The following is a 12780-nucleotide window of genomic DNA, read 5'->3' as shown; positions in this document are numbered from 1 at the left end:
CAAAGGAATGAAAGTAGACGATTCCCTTACACCATGCACAAAAATCAACTCGAAATGGATTAAAGACTTGAATGTAAGACCCAAAACTATGAGACTTCTAGAAGAAAACATAGGCAATGCGCTCTTTGACATCGGTTTTAGCAGCATATTTTCAAGTCCCATGTCTGACCGGGTAAGGGAAACAAAAGAAAAAATGAACAAATGGGACCACATCAAACTAAAAAGCTTCTGCACAGCAAAGGAAACCATCAACAAAATGAAAAGACAACCTAACAATTGGGAGAAGATATTTGCAAATCATATATCAGATAAGGGGTTAATATCCAAACTATGCAAAGAACTTATACAGCTCAACAACGACAAAACAAACAATCCAATTAAAAAATGGGCAAAAGATCTGAACAGGGATTTCTCCAAAGAAGATATATGGATGGCCAATAGGCATATGAAAAGATGCTCAACATCATCAGCTATCAGGGAAATGCAAATCAAAACTACAATGAGGTATCTCCTCACTCCAGTCAGAATGGCTATAATTAACAAGACAGGAAACCACAAATGTTGGAGAGGATGTGGGGAGAAGGGAACCCTTGTTCACTGCTGGTGGGAGTGCAAACTGGTGCAGCCACTATGAAAAGCAGTATGGAGTTTCCTCTGAAAATTAAGAATAGATCATCTACACAGAATTCGAAATATATTATGATGTACGTCTGAAAATAAATAAATTAATTAATTAATTTAAAAAAATTTTTTGTTTATATTATCTCCTCTTTTGCGTTAATTGCCCTTGGGCGTTAATAAAAAATTTTATTTTCTGCAGTATCAGTTCAGCATTTTACTGCCAACACTTCAGACTATAATGGTGTCAGCCATCTCCCTTTTCTTCTCATTGTGTTCTCTTTTCAAGACTCTATGTTCTGTTTTCACAGAAGTTGTGTTTTCATACATCCTATTCAGATTTCCAAAACATTTAAAAAATGTGGCTCCTGGTTTTCACACAGGATCTCTAACTTTGACTTGTCAGAGTGATTCTAATCGTACTCACTTTCTCTGGTACTGCGGAAATCTTTGAGGCTCCTGTGTTGGTTCTTCTGTGTTTACTTTAGCAGCACTCCATCTGGCTGCTGTTGGAAATCTCTCCTAAAGTCTGCGATATGCGGTGCGTTTGTGCAGTCCTGCCAGCCTGGCCTGCTCAGCCCACGCCACTCATCATGAGCCCTTGGTGGGGTCTCATCAGACACTTCTCACTGTGAAGTGTTGAAACTCCCTACAGAGGGAGTACCCATAGACCACTATTTCCAACATCCTTCCTCGTTTTTCTCTTTTTCTTCTCTTCTTTTTGCTCTTCCTGTGCCAATTTTCTCCTGGCATCATCTACAGCACTGCTAATCCCCCTCTACTTTCTGCCACACACTTTTCGGCCTCTTTCTGGCTATAATTGAAGCATTCATTGGTGAGTTTGTGTGTGTCAGAGTGAGTCTGGAGGACTGTCAGAAGACTATTTACACAATATCACAGAACTGGCTCACTTCTTCCGGTTCTCAGATTTGGAGAGTTACTGCCTTTCTGCGCTTTCAGAGGAAAGAAATAAATGGTGAAGGTGGTTCCTCCTCCCCTAGTGCTGATCACAGCACCAGCGGACCAATGATTGTGTTTAAATGCCTATAAACTTTAGAGCTACGGGGATTTCCAGCAAACGTTGACATGGGTGATTTTCTGCTTAATTTTCAGTGTTATTTCAAATCCTGGTCATCTTTATGTCTTACTAAATATTTTTAGGGGGAAGTTGGGAGAGCTTTTCAAGTCTTTTACAAGACACCATTTTAAATTGTAATTCATATAGTTTTATTTAAATTTAAAACAGTAATGTAATATACAACAATTTCATTTGTTCACCAAGTATGGTAAGCTGTGTTCAATAAGAGTGAAGCCGGATTTTGGAGAGAGTTCCTAATATAATACAAAAATAATTGGGTGTTCATTGCTCAGTATGTTTCAAGAAAGACAAAAATAATACTTCTTGACATTTTTCCTTCCAGACTCTTAAATATTGTGTAAAACTCCTAAAGCAAAATATGGGTTTCGATGCCTTGTAAAAAGAAAAGTCAGTACCTATGAAATTAGGTAGGTAGAAAGAGAATGGGGCAGATATAGAGAAAACACATTAAAGTTTTATTTCTAAGTTCCAGTAGGGTCTATTTGAGTATACTCTTTAGCTAGCTAAAGTTGTAACTGCTGTTACAAAAAGAAAAGAAAAGAGAGAGCAGATTATGCCTCATAAAGATGTAAACAAGAAATATCCAGTAGGAAAGCTTTAGCAGACAAAGAATCTCTGAAAGATGTTTTCACTGACCCATGTTAGAATAATGCTACCAGTACTGTGCAGTAGCTAAGAGCAGACAGCACCTTAGTGTAATATTGGCAAGTTATTTAAGGTGTCTGATTCTCAGTTTTCTCCTTTGCAAAATGCACGATCATAGAGTTTAGTGAGAATTAAATAAGGCAATGTTACAGCATGTGGCAGCCCTTGGCGCACAGCAAATACTTAAAAAATGGGGCAGGTTTTTGTAAAAATTAAAGTCTATGGATTAATACTCTGAGGAATTTTTCTTTTCATGGACTTGGTTTTGTGCATCTCATAAATGTGTCTTCCTTTCCTCAGTTTGGTTGGCCAGTGCTATATGGACTACCTGCTCTTACTTGCTCACTGGAACTAATAAAAGAAATGATGTGGCTTTGATTAGACAGCAGTGAGCTTTATATCCCTAATTCCTGGAATATTGTGAGTGCATAATAAATATTTGTTAAATTAATTAATACCAAAAATTAAACCAGCCTGACTTTATTTATTAGAACTATTTAAGTTTACCTGTAGAATATCTGGGTAATGCTTAAAGATTACCAGTTATCTCCAAACTCACTCTTCAATATTAAATATAGATGAAGGCTATTGATACAGATAATTCATCCATGCAATTACGGGCTGGGAATGTTTCTCTTACTCTTTACGTAGAAGACAATTTAGACATTCTTCATGAAAGGATTACCTCCACTTTTCTTTAAAAATCTGCAATGGAGCGTTTTCTCCTCCTTGTATCTCTGTCCAGTAGGGGATGTTCAAGGCACTGGGCCCGACGAGGAGTGTAAACAACTGCAGCACGTACTCTGTCTCTAAAAGCTAGTGAGACGTTTGGAGATGTAAACTGTAGAACTCAAGGGCTTTCAGTGCATTCATTCAATAGTACACACAGACTCTGCAACTAGAAGAGATACAGATGGGTGAGGAAGGTCTCATAATGGAATCGAGACTTGAGTTGGGCCTTTAAAGAAGGATAGTAAAGGTGAGTGGCAAGAAGAGGAGAGAGTGAACGAAATAGAGGAGACAGGAATAGGCATTGTATCTTCAGAGTTCTTGAAGTCATTGTAAATCGGTGTTCTGATTAAAATGGGCATTGACTTCTTCTATGAGTTTGTTAGTAGTGAGCATATTTTAATTTGATGGTGTTTCTGGGCAATGATATGAATATATTGCCACTCAAAAATGTTAGGAAAGAAAAACTTGATACATGTGAAAGAACCAAAACTAGAATCCAGGCATATCCAGGTGCTCAGCAAAAATTTTTCCCTCTGATTTTCCCTCTCATCCTTGGATTAAGCTGTATTTCTGACATTTTCTTTTTCATTTAGTCTTTCATTGGAAACCCACTTTAAGCCATACAGAAAAATAAAATAGAGGTGATTCTGGGGAGAGGAGTTATAGTTTGGGTTCTCTAGGAAGCTGATTCTGATGTGAAGGTAAGCCTGGAAAAAATTTATTATGAAGTGCTCTTGGGATCCATACCTGTAAAGAGAAGGAAAGGAAGCAGGACTAAGCTGAGAGAGAAGTTTGGTCCTGATGCAACCTTACTAGATATCTCAGCCAACGCCACAGGTTGCTCTGAGGTTGGGATGACGTTTCTCAGCCTACAATGAGCGGCCAGGATGAGCGCTACCTCAGGAAGGAGATGGAACCTTAGTTGAGGCAGGTTTCTCCAGCTGATGGCAGTTTCCTGAGAGGGCTGAGATCTCCGAGCTGTTAGCACTCTTGTAGTTTCTGGAGCAGTGTTTCAGTCCTGAGGGAGCATCTGGCCAGCACATCAGAGCATCTACTGCAGGAGGTAAAGCCATTTTGTGGAGATCTAGATGCCAAAAGTATTGTTTTGCCTGGATGCAACTTCAGATGAATGTGTGGATCATCCAGGCAGCATCACTAGCGCCAGTCTCCAAGGGCCGCTACCACTCCATTGGGGTAAAGAGCAGCTATGGGGCCTGTAGTCGTCTGCTTGGGCTACCATAACAAAACACCTCAGACTAAGTGGCTTAAATGGGAGAAGTTTATTTTCTCACAATTCTGGAGGCTAGAAGTCCAAGATCAGGGTTTCAACCAGTTCATTTTCCAGCAAGAGCTCTCTTTCTGGCTTGCAGGCGGCCACCTTCTCACTATGTCCTCACATGGCCTTGCCTTAGTATTTGCATGTGAAGAGAGAGTTCTCTGACGTCTCTTCTTATGAGAACACTAATCCTATCAGATTGGGGACCTGCCTTTATGACCCCATTTAAACTTAATTATTTCCTCAAATGCTCCATCTCTAAATATAGTCACACTGGAATGTAGGGTTTTAACATATGAATTTTTTCTGGCGGGGGTGACGCAAACATCTAAACAGGGCCAGTTAAGTTAGATTTTCACATACACTTCCTTATGAAACTGGAGAAATATAAATCACAAATGATTTCTGGTCCCCTAAAGAAGTGGGGGTTTTTGTTTGTTTCTTTGTTTTTTTAACCCTGGATAAAAAACAGATATGCAACAAAAAATAACACTACTCCTTTGCTTCGAGCAATCAAACTCGGGTGAGTTTTTCCTGCACTACCCTTTTGCAAGTTGCCTAGAGCAGCCTGAGGAAAGCAGTTACTGATGATTACATGCCTCATGCAAGAATTGCCATGCTTGGGGCTGAAATCTACTCAAGGCAAGCAAATTCCCTTTCTGGAGGAATAGAGGGGAGCAGACTGGGGTTCATTTGGGATAACTTCAACACTGCCAATGAATTTGAGTCCAATTTTCTTCCCATGAAAACTTATCAAAAATAAAATTACGCGTTCATTTACTCAATAAATACTATGTACCCCATGACTTTCAATTTATTTTTAATTTACCACCCATTCTTATTCACAATTACTGACATAGCTATGAAAATTAGAACAGTCTCAAATAGTTTTCATGTTTAACTTCTAATTTTAAATTAACTTTTATTATTAATCAGTGCTAATATTAAAAAGCTTTTCTGTTATGTTACATGAAACATTTTTTGTTACATGAAAACTCCTAGAGTTATAGTTAGAAATAATAGTAATTTGCTTTGCTTTTTAGAGATAGGGGATAGGTTACAAAACATTTAGTTGAATTGATTGATAGTTGTGGAAAATGAATTCTTGTGATTACAAATGATTGGATTAAATGGAATCTTTTCTAAATATATATATCACAGTATGCCTCCGTATCATTTGCCCTTTTGAAAACTACCAAGCATATGCTCCGCTCAACTCTTAATGGACTGAGGGGAATTTGCTACCTAAAAGAAAATAGAGCTCTCTTTTTTCCTTTTGAGTGTTTATGTGTAGTGCAATGTAGAAAGACAGCAATTTCTTTGATATTTGGATATAAGAGGAAAGGAGATTGAAAATCTTACCCTGTAAATAGGGAAGAAATGTTTTATAGCTTTTTTAGGAGGTGGGGGAAGTGTTAATGTAGTGGATAGCGAACTGAGATGGGGAAGTGGAATAAAATTTTTTACATTAAGAAAGTCTCAGTATTTATTGAGCTTCCCTTGCCCCATTTGGCTTTTCTTTCTCTTTTGTGTTTAGCAGTTTATAGATAATAATGATAGATAAGGTTTTGAGACTTTCTCCCAAACCTGACCCTGTTTATAAAACCCACGGCACATTTTCTCCCAGGCACTGCATTTAGGATTGAATCACATTTTAATCTCCTGTTTCTGGACTATTTCAGCTAGAGGGTAGAGAACAATTCTGTTCTTCTCCTCTGTGACAGGTTTATGTGTTCTTTAGAGGACGATGAGCAGTAGAATTTCTTTCCTTCTCTTTTCTTCATTTCTTTATATGTCAACTTTTAAAAATTCACGGTTGAGAAATGCGACTTGTCACATCCAGACACTAACATTATTTTCCTATTGAATGTGGGACATATCTAGTCATACTTCTTAAATGGATTCTGGCCCGAAGGATAAAATAATCACTTTAAGTTCATCTTTTGTGGAATTCATATGAACTAGTTGGAATTCAGTCTTGCTGAAGGTGTCTCAAATACATAATCAATTATAAACACACATCTTGTTTGTGGTTCAAAGGGAAATTTGGAAAACCACCTGTTATGCTGTGAAATCTATATATCAACATATCTACATATATTCTTTCAAATAATACGTCAGAGAGTAACACATTATATGACCAAGGGCTAAAATTTGTAAAACAGCTATACAACAAGGAAATTACTTGAAGCCAACATAATAAGGAAGAGTCATAGAAGAATGAGATTAAGAGCAAATCTTTGTATGACAGAAATATTTATTCTGAGAATGAGGGCACAAACGAAATGTGGGAGTAGGACTAATTAGATGATGTTTCAGAAGCCAGGAGAAGATTGGCCTAACTCTAAATTGCCTAGAGGTGGTATGTTGAAAATGGGGCCTGTCTTTATCTAGTTCACTATTTTACTTCCCACACCCACTGTGGGGCCTATGGTAAAATAGGTGCTCAAGAGATGTTTGTTGACTGACTGAATGAATGAATGCAAATTCAAGTAAGTGAGAAGCCAAAAGTAAGGCTGGGTGGGTCAAGATTATTTTCTGACCACCTTTAGATAAATATTTGACTTTGTAAGGGAGGCTTGTAAGCCATTTCCTCCAACTGACCACTTGCTGTTTTCTGCCTGACAGCCACTAATACTAGTAACTTGATGTTCAATCCCCTTTTCATCTAACAGTCTTACAGCCTCAAACAGATAATGCCACTTTGCCAAGATGAGAATCACATACGAACTAGTGTCTTCTTCGATTGAACTTTTGAGTGCAAGAGGTTACTGATAGTCAGAGCTTAGAGCAAAATCCAAGAAAGAAGCTGAAAAGACTTGAAAAAGAAAATAGTTCCCAGAAAACAGGACATTTTCTGTTGGGCTGTGCTTCACACATCTCACAGCCAGGATGCGCTTAGAAGCCAAATCATCAGTTCATCAGGAGAGAGTTGCGTTCGCCAGGAGAGCAGCTGGCAGGGCAATAGAAACACTCTGTGAGCTGACTGGCGCTCTGACCCAGGTCTAAATGTCAAAATCAAGGCAACTGTGGAAGTAGGTTTGAGATTCTCTGATTCAGGTGAAACAGTCAGAGAATATTACTCCTGCCTTAATCTTTGTAAAAGTTTAGTAACCCACCAGAGGAAGATTCCTATAATAGATTCTTAACTCTTCCCTACCTCTGTTTGACCAACTCCAATTCTTCCACCAGAGTGTTGCCAGATGCATGGTTGGAAAGGAGAAATCCAATCACATTGACCCTACTTAAAATCTTTCAAAGAGCATCCAAAGTCATTAGAACAGAGTACAAAATTCATGAGGCATTCACATTCCCTGTCCCTCCTTTCCTTTATTGAGTATTTACTGAGTGCCTACTATGTGCAAGGAACTGGGCTCATTGCCAAGGATGTGATGATGAATAAGGAATAGAGACCTGAGGGTCATTTTTCTCTACCTCTCAGCCCTAATCTCAAGGATGTTTAAATGAGCCTTTTTGCATAATCATCTTTATGCCCACCTTTCCTCCTCCCTATTTTTTGCTTGATTTGTACTTATTCTTAAAAACCCACCCAGGCCCCTGCCCACCTGTGCCTCTCTGGACCTGAGGCTGGATGCACACACTTTGCGTTTCCACACGCGTTGTGTTTCCCTACCTCTTGCTCTTGTGTGACCTGCATTTCTCTGAGAGGAGAGCCTGTTTTTCATCTTTATCCTGGCAACTTGCACAATGCCTTACCACATAGTCAGTACTTAATAAACCTTAGTTTCCCTCTTCTGTTGTCTTAGAGGACATCCCTTTCTTCATCAGATCTTATTTTTCAGCCGATTGCTTTGATGATGTGGATTTTATTCATTCCCTTGGCAAACATTTCTTGAGAATCTCCTATGTGTCAGTCATTCCATGGGCATATTTCACTCTCGATTTCCTCAGTAACAACGGTGTTGAAGAAATGGAAGCTCAGATGGGATCTAGTCAGTCTTACAGTTCCTGTGTGGCAGAAGGGCTTCTCAAACTCAGATCTATGTGACTCCAAAACCCAAGCTCCTTTTTTATGCCATGCTTTTTCCTCGGCAGTAAAGCATAATTTTGCGTACATTTTATATAGCAAGTAAGAATATGCTACAGTTTAAATTCTGTCATAATAGACTCCTTGAGACCTTCAAATTGACTTGTCACTTGATCATAATGAGCATATTGTTAGATATCCATTTTACAGTCGGGATCTGAACGTAAGAAAACAGGCACTTAGGACTATTTTGCTTTTCTATTTTTTAACAAATTATCAGATGGAAAAACAAAATAATTTTTGCACCCAATGGAAGAAGGAGAAAGATTCAATGCAAATAGCATCTCCCTTCTCCAAGCCTGTGGATTGAATGTACCCACGTGGTTTGCTTACAGAAGCTGTTTCTTGTTTCCAGTTTTTCTCTTCAATCACTCCTGTAATGAGGGCCTATGGAGAAAGGTTTTTTTGCCTATTTCATCTCCTTGTTATAAATTTATATAAATGCAGGAGCTTCCTTGGTCTATATATGTTGCACAAACAAGGATGGATGATTGGGGCTGGGGCAAATGGAGAAAGAGTGAAGCTACAGCTGATTTTTACCAGTGTTTGTGTAGCAGATTGAAGATGGCTGCACATTCTTTGACATTCTTCCCATAAGGAAGTGAGATTTATTTCTCCTTCCCTTGAATTTGGGCAGACTTTGTGATTGCTTTGACTGATGTAATATAGTGGATGTGATACAATGTGAATTTCCAAGCTTGGGCTTTAATACCTTGATGGTTGCTACTTTCTGTTTCTTGGAGCTCTCATTCTTGGAGCCCTGATTTACTGGGTAAGAAACCCAATGTGGTGACTCTGTAAGGGGCGTGACTGCATGGAGGGAGAAAGGGGCCCATTGAGCTCGGTCTTCTAGATCTCCTTGAAAGGAGCCAGGCTTGGATCCCCCAGGCCAGACCAGCTCCCCACTGAATACTGAGTGACTGAAATCGATGCTCCATTCTTCTGGGAGCAGAACAGTCTTCCAGATTAGTCCTTCCTGAATTCTTAAACTAAACTAATCCACTAACATTTGGGGTAGTTTGTTGTCAATAATAGGTAATTAGTACAGTTTGTACCTAGTCATCAATTAACAAATATTTTAAATGTTTCATATCCACTATGGACTCATTGAGGATAATTGGATATACTGTGCTGTCTTTCTCTTTGGTGGTGGCATCACCAAAATATATATGCTAGCTAAAGTGGAAGATGTGGGCTACTGCATATTTAAAAACAATTTCTCTAACTGATGGTAGCCATATCCATATTTATTTACCCGTGAAATTTTCCAAATCACATTTTCATCTTTCTTCTCTAAATAATCTTATCATATGTCTGTAAGGTCATTTGCCAAGTCTGGATTACGCCATCTTGCAGATGGTGAAGCTGAGGCACAGAGATCTGGTTACTTGTCTGCAGTCACACAGTTAAGGTTCTAAGAGTAGACTGTATTTTCCCTTTGTATAATTCTTAAATTGAATTATTTTTAAGATGATCATCTGCTAAAGATCTGTCACACCAACTAGCCTTTAAACTCTAAGAGGTCATCAAACTTGCGTGTCTTATTCATCATACTGTACTTAGAACTTAGCCTGGTGCTTGACAGAAAATACTCACTTGGTATTAGTTGAATGAATAAATTAATGAAGAATGGCAGAGCTCTGACTAAAACCTAGGTCTCCTGATTCAGAGGTTCAGCATCATTCCATCATACCAATGAGTGATGAGAGGGCACGGGTCATTTGGGAATTTCAGTCAAAGGGCACAGCCACTGATCACACTCTCCCTCTCCCCTACTCCCTTTCACCAGAGCATATTTATTTGCAGGAAATAGTGATTTTTGAAAAATTTCCCTAGTAATTCTGATATATCTCCTGTTGAGAACTACGGCACAAAACTAATATTATTCTTACTTTTAGTCACACGTTGTTACATACAAGAAAATGCTCTGAGAAAATACAATGGTTTTATTCTTGGGAAGAAAATACTCACAAGCTGAGGGATCTACCTACATAACTAAATGAATGGAAGGTTGAGGGCGTAGGGAGAATCTGAGTTAACTAGTCATCGACGACATGAGAAGACATTTCAGCATTTCTGGTAGTGGGTACTGTAGCTCCCATAAAGGAAACTATGTAAGTTGCTTCTGCCATTGCTTTTCTAACTGCTTTCTGAACTCTAAAATACCTTTGAACTAAACGTCAGGTCATAAGAATTGGTAGTGATCTTCAGGAGCTTCCTGCAGACCAGCATACGGCAGGAATAAGGAGTTGCCTCCTAAGATCTCTGTCCCTTATTTTTGTGCTTCTCAGGGTTCTCAGCCAACTGAGCAATGGGAACAGCTGGCTAATACAGTTAGGAAAAGGGTGCTATGAACCTTGAGTTGCTAGCTACCCAAAATTCACAGATGGGTCTCTTGGATCTGAGTGTCTGGGATGCTGTGATCTATAGATATAGTTCATCAGTCAGGAGTAGGCTAAAGAGATACTGACACCTTAAGGTAATCTAAGTAATGTTTCTCTAATGTCTCAGACTTGCAGCAGCTTCTCTTTTCTGGAGTCAAATATAGCCCCTCCAATAAGAAGGAAAGAAAGAAGAAAGAGAGAGAGACAGAGAGGGAGGAGGGAGGGAAAAAGGAAGGAGAAACAAGGGAGATAAAAGGGATAAGAAGAGAGAGAGAAGAAGGTGGGTGAAGGGGAGAGAGAGAGACCTTAGCTCTAAGGAGAAAAATTTCCTGGGAACATATATGTATATATTCATATATGTGTATATATATGTATATCTGTATATATATGTACATATGTATATATGTATATATAAGTATATGTATATATATGTACATATGTACATATGTATATATATGTATATGTAGATATACGTGTATATCTACATATATATCCATATACATATACCTTGGTAAAGACACTGTTGGGTCAATGTTATGTGTACAATAAGATGCTTTAAGAAGCAGACAACTGATGATACATCAGATACCAAATACCAAATTACAAAAGACTACCAGAAATTGCCACATGGATTATCTCAACTACAACTGAGGTAGACGATAGAAGAATCATAGCATCCTAAGGGGATGTCTAAACTGTATTCTCCATATTTCAGTTATCCTAAGAGAGTTTCCTACTGAGAATCATGGGGATGGCTCCTAGACGCCAAGGGAAGGTTTAAGTGTAGTCCGTAGGATCTCCTCACTAAGTTTAGGAAGTGTGCAACTTTTAAAGGTGTTTGTTTTCCATAGCAAAGTTAACTGTTAGAAATATTTGGGAAAAAAGCAAAGATTAGGCTAAAAGTACTCAAAGTCTCATCTTTCAAGGACAAATCCTATTCACATTTTGCCCTATCTCCTGTTCTTTGGTTATGTTGAACAAAAATAAATCTTATTAAAGCAACCTTCCATAAAGGATGCAGCTTACCTCTTTTGTCCCACTCTGAGCAAAGTTCTGTTTTTTGAGGTAGTCCCATGGAGTCCAGCAAGGTGACACCTTTCCATACCAATTTTAAAGGTGACTTCAATGTGAGACTTTAAAAACAGAGTTGAAGAATTTATTGCAAAGGATTGAACACAAACCCAGTAATGACTCTAGTATGGCTTATAATGAAGATTACATTGGGACAAATGTATTTTATAAACCATAATGAATATGTAAAAGAGTCTACTATAAACCTTTCATTCCTCATCACCAAGGAACAGATAGAAATACCTCGAGCTCTGGCTAGGAAAGTAATCATTGGTGTAATCCTTTCTGGATTCCTAGTCTTCCAAATTTTACTAACTCTCCTTGATATGCTTCACACCGTTTGTATATTATGCTGGTTTATGCTGTGATGTACACTTTTATTTGAAAAATATTTTAAGACACTTATACTTAGTCTTTGAATGCTTCATAATCAAAGTTACTCAAAGAAGTCTTTATTTAATTCATTGGTGTGCTTTCTTTTCTGCATTTTGTAGGATGCTGTCTATTGCTTTACACACCCCAGCAATGCCAGCTCTATCCATTTAACGCTGTAACTCCCCTTGTCATCTCAGTGTTCTCTGTTGCCATTTTATTTCCTTCTTAATCAGCATTCCTTCTGTGTAACAAGGGAAAAGTGAATGTTTTAAATATTTTATGGCAGGAGGAGTAATTTCTTCTTTAGGATTTGAGATAATTAGCAGATGGATGGTACTTCTTGGGTAGTCTGTTGCCCCACTCACCCCATCCCAGCGCAGTCTACAGCAGCTCAGTAAAGTGGCACTGCCTGATTTTGTATATAGTATAATTTCTTAAGGATTGCTTTTTATTTTGAACATAATAGTAATTATGGCCATATAACGTATTTTTATTCTTCCTCATTCCACTTAACATTTTATTGTACCCTAAA

The sequence above is a fragment of the Equus caballus genome, chromosome 19 (assembly GCF_041296265.1).
Source record: "Equus caballus isolate H_3958 breed thoroughbred chromosome 19, TB-T2T, whole genome shotgun sequence".
NCBI classification, from domain to species: Eukaryota; Metazoa; Chordata; class Mammalia; order Perissodactyla; family Equidae; genus Equus; species Equus caballus.
The sequence above is the reverse complement of the archived record's forward strand: the minus strand, read 5'-3'. Positions refer to the sequence as shown.